The 7002-nt window shown below is 35.9% G+C and overlaps 1 pseudogene; it reads left to right on the top strand.

The window, feature by feature from the left end:
- The first annotated feature begins 970 nt into the window (after window positions 1-970).
- On the top strand, window positions 971-1518 carry LOC141562351 (ubiquitin-conjugating enzyme E2 D3 pseudogene; annotated as a pseudogene).
- Window positions 1519-7002: the final 5484 nt, after the last annotated feature.

Genomic DNA, 7002 nt, shown 5'->3' on the forward strand with positions numbered 1-7002 from the left:
GCCAGCTTTGAACTTTAGCTTATTCTCTTTATCAAACCATATGTCTTTTACTAAGGAAATAGGTTCACTGAGCAAGTGACACTGGCTAATAATAATAGTAATGTTAACATTATGTAGCACTATTTTGTGCCAGACTCTGAGATAAGCACTTTATAAATATTATCTCCCTTGATCCTCACAACAACCCTGAGAGGTAGCTTGCTATTATTTTTAACACAATGTTTTTATTTTCCCCAGTTACATATAAAATAATCTTTACATTTTTTTTAAACTTTAAGTTCCAGATCTCTTCCTTTCTCTCTATTCCCAAACCCCATTAAGAAATCCTATATGAAATTATGCAAAACATTTCCATAAAAGTTAGTTGCAAAAGAAAATATAGATTTCTCCCCCAAAAAAATCTTCAAGAAAAATAAAGAAAAAAATTAAAGAGCATGCTTCAATCTATATTCAAATACAATCAGCTCTTTTTCTGAGTATGGATAGTAGCTTGCTATTATGATCCTCATCTTATAAATGAAGAAATTAAGGCTTACAGATATGAAATGACTTGTCTATCATCACCCAGCCAGTAAGAGCAGATTTGCACTCAGGTCTTCCTGACTCCATCCCCAGCACTCTATCCACTGCTGCTGCATCAGGAATTGGAAATTTCATCAAACTACGCCCTTATAACCCTAACCCAGTCCATTCTTCTCTTGACCACTCTCTAGATCAAGGGTTTTTAAATTCTGTTTGTGTGTGTGCGTGTGTTTGTCCTGGGCTCATTTGAAAGTCAGGTGAATTCTTGGACTCCTCCTTAGAATAGTGTTTGTGCTTACATTCATAATGAAATTAAATATTAAATTTAATCTGCAGGTTAAAACAAAAAGGGTTTATTTTCCTATCTAATTCAGGGATTGATAGCCCTTGAATTCTATCCTGTAGTCTTGTAGACCTCATGTTAAGAACCTTTGTTCTAGATCTGGAAATGGCACCTATGTCAGATGGAACTGGTGTGAGAAGAAATATCCCTTCCCCAACCCCTCCCTGCTTTCCAGGATAATCAATTTTTTTTGGCCAAAAGAGAATGGAGTCAGATATAAAGAAGTACATACCATGGATGATGAAATGGATAGTGCTTTAAATATTTTGGATATCCATTTAAATGGATAGGATTCGTGACCCACCATAGTTGGGGATCTTTTCATTGGCAAATCACATTTTTGAGACCTAATAACAGTCCATAGCAAGGCAGTGTTATTCTTTTTTGACAATTCATTTCCCTACATACTGCCCCTTCAAACTACCAAAGATTAAGAATTTATCTTTCAAACATTAACAGCAATGGTGGCATTTGTCCTAATATTCTAAGATTGCAATGGTCTCCTGCTCTATTTCTAAAGTTCTTTTACCCATGTTTTCACTGCTATGTGATTCATATCTAGATCATCCCTTACCAGATCTTGCATGAATCTATAAAAAAGCGACAAGTACAACAGAATATCTCAAAAAGGAACTCAGAAATATGCCATGTGATACTATCTCAAAACCATAATAACCTGTATTATATCTGGAAAAAAACTTTTAATCACTGTCCTTTTTTTTTTTATCCAGCTGCTCCCCTCCTATACCTCTAAGTTTTTCATTTTATTTTTATTTAGTTCCTTCCAGTTATGCATATGCTTATCTGAGAACATTTAAATTCTTCTGTCCTTGGGTGATAATTACTTTTAAAAGCTTTAAAGTAGTTACAAAAGAACAATTGCCTAAGATTCAGGATATTTTAAAATGTGAAGCATGTGAATTATGTGGCCAATGTCTTCACTAACTTGGTTATGAAACTAAAACCATTTCGCACTGCTCTAACAGATACTGAAGATACCATCTGAGAAGAAGGTAGATAGATGCATAGTAGCATCCATTTTGTTTAAGTCTTCCATTGTTAGAGATTTGAGGTTTCATGATCTATTTTATGCTCATAACTTATTTGGTTGGATAATTATTATTTAATTTGTAGCATTGGCAGAACAGGAAATATGGTGTATTTTATGCATGTCAGTTAAAGAATGACTGTCTTGTTCTTCAGAGAATGGAAATTGGAAGTCAAACATCTTTTGTATTTCAAAATTGGGTCTTTGAATTCTTATAATTTTCATTTAAATTTATTAGGAACCTTGGAGCTATTAGTTAATCTATCTTCCAATAAACTATTTAATATAGCACTAAATAAATGATTCAAGTTGTCAATGAATGAGAGATCAACTAATAGCTCTGCCAGTAATTGATTTATTTTTCTTCAATAAAGTTGAATAAAGAACAAAATAAAAAAATGAAAAGGAATCTCTGTTCTACACATAGAGCTGTTATAGAATGGAATACAAAATCCTAGAGGAGAGGAACTAATTATCATTTTCTTTTTGTGTATCTTGACCATGATAGGTTCTTAATAAGCACTAGTTCAACTGGAGGATAATACATGCTTCATGATGCTTCTTCAGAGCTATGGGTGTTCTAAAAACCACTCAATTTTTCTGCAGTTTCCACTTTGTGCTCAATATTCCCAAGGAAATTGTTAGCTATTATTGCAAGGGGAGCCCTCCTTTCTTTCTATGATAATCATGCCAAATTCATTTGTTTCCTAGGTATGTGAACAAATTCCACATTTCAGAACCCCACTGTGCCTCCATACATATAGGGGCCATAACCACTCTTATCTTTGAGGCCCACAGTAATTATGTGGAATACATTTCTAGGAATAAATAAACCATCGAACAAAAGACAAGAATAGCATCAGCCTAATCTCACTCTTACGTGTTCATGGAAACAATTCTATCTGGCCAAGGAAAACAAAATAAAATATTTTCTTTTCCTATAAAATGCAGACTCTCATATTAACATCTTTCCCTCAAAAGATTTTTTTCATATTGTTCTGGAATGTCATCTGGGCTTCTTTTCTTACTTTACTATTCATCTTACTGTTTCTACCAATAGAAACCTAAATATTGTGGTCATTATATAAATAGCTGCTGAATTAAATTCAAGGTATCATTCCCTCAATATTAGGCTCCTTCATCCTTTAACCAATCAATCAATCAACATCTATTAAGTGCCTACTACATGCCAAGTACTTTGCTAAATTGAGGATATAAAAAGATAGCCTCTCTCCTCAAGAAATAAAAACTGTCTAATGGGGAAGAAACCATGAAAAGAAGTATGTATAATGCAAACTATATACAAAATAAATAGGAAGTAATTAACAGAAAGAAGGCACTAGAATTAAGAGAGTTAAGGAATAAGTAAAAAGTAAATGAAAGAAGGAAAAGTCTTTCCACTGCTGCAGTGGACTTTTATCTGGCTCTCTTGTTCTCCTTTTAAAGTGACAGTTTTCATAAGAGATTAGAGGTTTCTTTGTCCTTTCTTTTATCTGTTTTCTACTTTTATCTGTGATCTACTGTTAATCTACTGTTATCTATCTACTCTAGTCTCAGAATAGAACAGAAACTTTTGCCTTTCAGGAGACTATTAATAAAACTGCTGTATTTCTGCCTCACAACTTTTCTGATTGTATCAGCACTTAAGAGCAAAGGAGTGTTGTATGCTTCATTCTTTATGTAGTGCCTAGTACTATAATTGATGTAATAAATGGGGTGTTCCAGTAAAATGAGCAGCTCTGGGGTGAGGGTTTACCCCACTCTTTTCAGGGCTGTTCATTCACCCTTGGGATCCACTTGACTTTAACTCATGGTTCTAAGGAATGATCACATCCTAGTAAAAAAAAGTCTTAACAGACAAGCCAAACCAGGTTGAAGATAGCCAAGGGGATCTCAAACTCCTCTGTGAGTTAGTAGGGTATATTTCCCCAAGAGTGTGGAGATTTTCCCTAGTGGAATGGGTGGATGAGAGCAATTTGTTCCAATAGCCAGGAGGACAGGTGCTGTGGAGCTTGATTAGACATCCCCTGCCTCTGGACTTTGATGATCCTAGGAGATAGAATGCTGTTGGTGACTTTATTTAACTCTGTCTCACTTAAAGCTAACTCAACTTTAGCCAAGACAGTACCCTATGATGTCATTGGTCCCCTTCAAAACTTAAGTACCCACAAACACTGTACTTGACAGTAATAAGTATGCTAGAAGTTTATTTGTGATGATAATAAAATAGTTAATTTCTTGTTCTTCACACCTACTCCTTCAAAGTAGGGAAACATTCGGGTTTTCCTAAAGCAGAACAAGAATTATACACTTGAACCAATTTCCTCTTTGATAACCTTTCTTTCCTAATCTAGTCATGAGCAGAGGAGCTGTCCAGTCCACTAAAAAGATACATTGTATTCATTGCTCATTATTAAACCCACAAACATCTAGTCACCATATTCTTATAATTTGAGACATTTTGACCAAAGACCCAAACAGACTTCAAGATTCACCTGAGACAGAGTTTGGCTTTGTTTTAATAGAAATATAGATAATCATAGAATTCATAAATGACCCCACACTCTTCAGTCTAACCATCTACTCAGTTGGTTGAATCCAGGATTGGAAAGCTCTACAAGAAATTTATGAGATAATAGGATGATAAATTTAAATAAAACCTAAAAGGTAGTTAATAATTCTAGTTGATTAATAGAAGGTAAGTTAAAGGATATTTAATCCTATCACATTCGTTATAAGAATGAGGAAATCAAGGCCCAAAGACATTATGCTTGCCTAAGGTCATGCATACAGGCATTTCTAAATCCATCATTCTTTCCATTCTAATATATTCAAGCTGCTAAAGTAGAATTTATTTTACCATGTACAGGAACCAAAAACAAAATACTTGTTTTCCAATGTTCAAAACCACAAAATTACCATGTCCCTAGAGTGACTGTGTATAGATCTAGTCCCCACCCCTGTAGGCATTCAAATTTCCCACTTCTAAAATTAGTATAGTAATATCTAAGTGTTGGCAAATGGCAGTGGATGAAATTGGCTACATATACACCCAGCATTGTTATTATTGTATTGGCAAGTCATTTCAAAAGTACTTCTATCTTCCTCCATCTAATTATCCTGTTAAAAACTGAATAGCCACTCAACAATGAGAATGGCCAAATGGCCTTTCATATTTGATGAGTCAAGTCCAGACAGTATACATATATATATATATATTTGTTATACATATATATATATTTGTTATTTGTTGACAGTATACATATATATATATATATATATATATATATATATATATATATATATATATATATATATATATTTGTTAGGGCTGCTATATATCTCCCCTGTTTTCCCAGCACATTAGCACTAATCCACATTTCATGCATATTCCAGAACAAGGCACAGCTAACATTCAGCTCTCTATTAACACTGCACTTTCAAATTCAAATCTAAGGTCGAATTAAAGTGAAACAGGAGTAATGTCTCACTAAACAATTTGTGACAACTAAAGAAAAAATTTCATAGAGTCAATGCTTTAAGATGCTTTAGTAAACTACACAAGTCCTTGGAGTGCTGAATGATAGTAATAATAGTGACAGGGCAAGGATAACATACTTTCTTATAAAGTAGAAGCTACATAATGACACATTATTATGTTTTTAGGAATTCTTTTTCAACTATAAGTTGGACTAGATGATCACTAAGGTCTCTTCCACCTTTGACCTTGAGCACCATCTTCCCTCAGTCCCAGGTGAAGACAGCTCAAGAGCCTGAACTTAAGATCCTAGGGAATTGCAGTATTTCCAACCCAGTGCCCTCAGCCACTGTTCTGGAAACAAGCCCGGTAGGGATGCAGCCTGGCCAGGTTCCTGCAGGCACTTGTCACATCCACTGAAGACCTTGGCAAGGGAGGAGGGAAGGAGTTCTTGCCACCAAATTTCTTGGTACTCTCAAATGAGTACCAGAAACTGAAATTATTTTATCAGTGAAAATGACATTAAAAGAAGTACTAATGTCTACATGCCCCTTTCCCTGAAAAGACAATGAGAGCTCTTCATGTGACCTTCCATATGTATTTTCTGAAAGGACTTTCTTTTCTATTTGCATTCCCCAGCACTTTCCACGGTGCTTTGCTTAATCAATGCTTCATTCAGCAATTATTTATTCACTTCAATTGAAAATCATATAATTCTCTGATAAGATTTTAGAATGTTTTCTTCCCAAGAACCCTTTGAGTTGGAGAGTAAATATATTTTGAGTCCTATTTTTACAAATAAGACCATTGTTACTGAACAGCTCAGAGAAAAGCTACCTTGATTGCATTACTGTATTTATTATTTGTGACAAAGGTCAAGTTGTTTCACCCCTCTAGTGAAGAGATTGGCTCATGGTCCCACAGCTGGTAAATGCAGATAATTCCTGCAGTGTCTAGAATCTGGGGAGTGGGTTTAGAATTAAAATCTGCAAGGGGCCAAGGATGCCGGAGGCCGCCTCCTCCAGAGTGACGCCGGGCAACTTGGGCTTGCAGCAGCCATGACCCTAGAAGAGGGCTCCTGCATCGGCTACCTGCCACCTTTTGCACCTGCTGTGTGGTGGAGGGATGGCCACCTGTCCACGGACCAGGGCTTAGAAAGATCTGGAGAGCCTGTTCTGTTGGATCGCTGGGAGGGAGAAGGCCGGTCCCACCCCCCCTATCCCCCCACCCCCCCAACCTCCCGGCTGCCTGTGAGCTTCTGGATTTAGTTTGCATTCAAGACATTAGACCTGAGGTTCCACACAATTAATTTTATGGCAATTGGAAACTGTGAAAACATAAGGAAATATACACCCCAAAAACAGGTTTCTGACTTGAGTGATGGGAGAATGGCTTTATACTGGCTTCCATTCCGCTCCATCGAGCCAATCAATTGGACTTCTTATCCGGATTGGTTTGTAAACAATTCCTTCTAGTTCATCACAGATGCTCAGATCAACTTCAGGAATCTCTTGGCCATTGTATAGCTTGATGTGTTTAGTGACAGGCTATTCACAGTAATATAGAATCTTCTGCTCGGAAAAGAGATGAAAATATATGTTTGAATCTTTT

The sequence above is a fragment of the Sminthopsis crassicaudata genome, chromosome 3 (assembly GCF_048593235.1).
Source record: "Sminthopsis crassicaudata isolate SCR6 chromosome 3, ASM4859323v1, whole genome shotgun sequence".
In the NCBI taxonomy this organism is placed as follows: domain Eukaryota; kingdom Metazoa; phylum Chordata; class Mammalia; order Dasyuromorphia; family Dasyuridae; genus Sminthopsis; species Sminthopsis crassicaudata.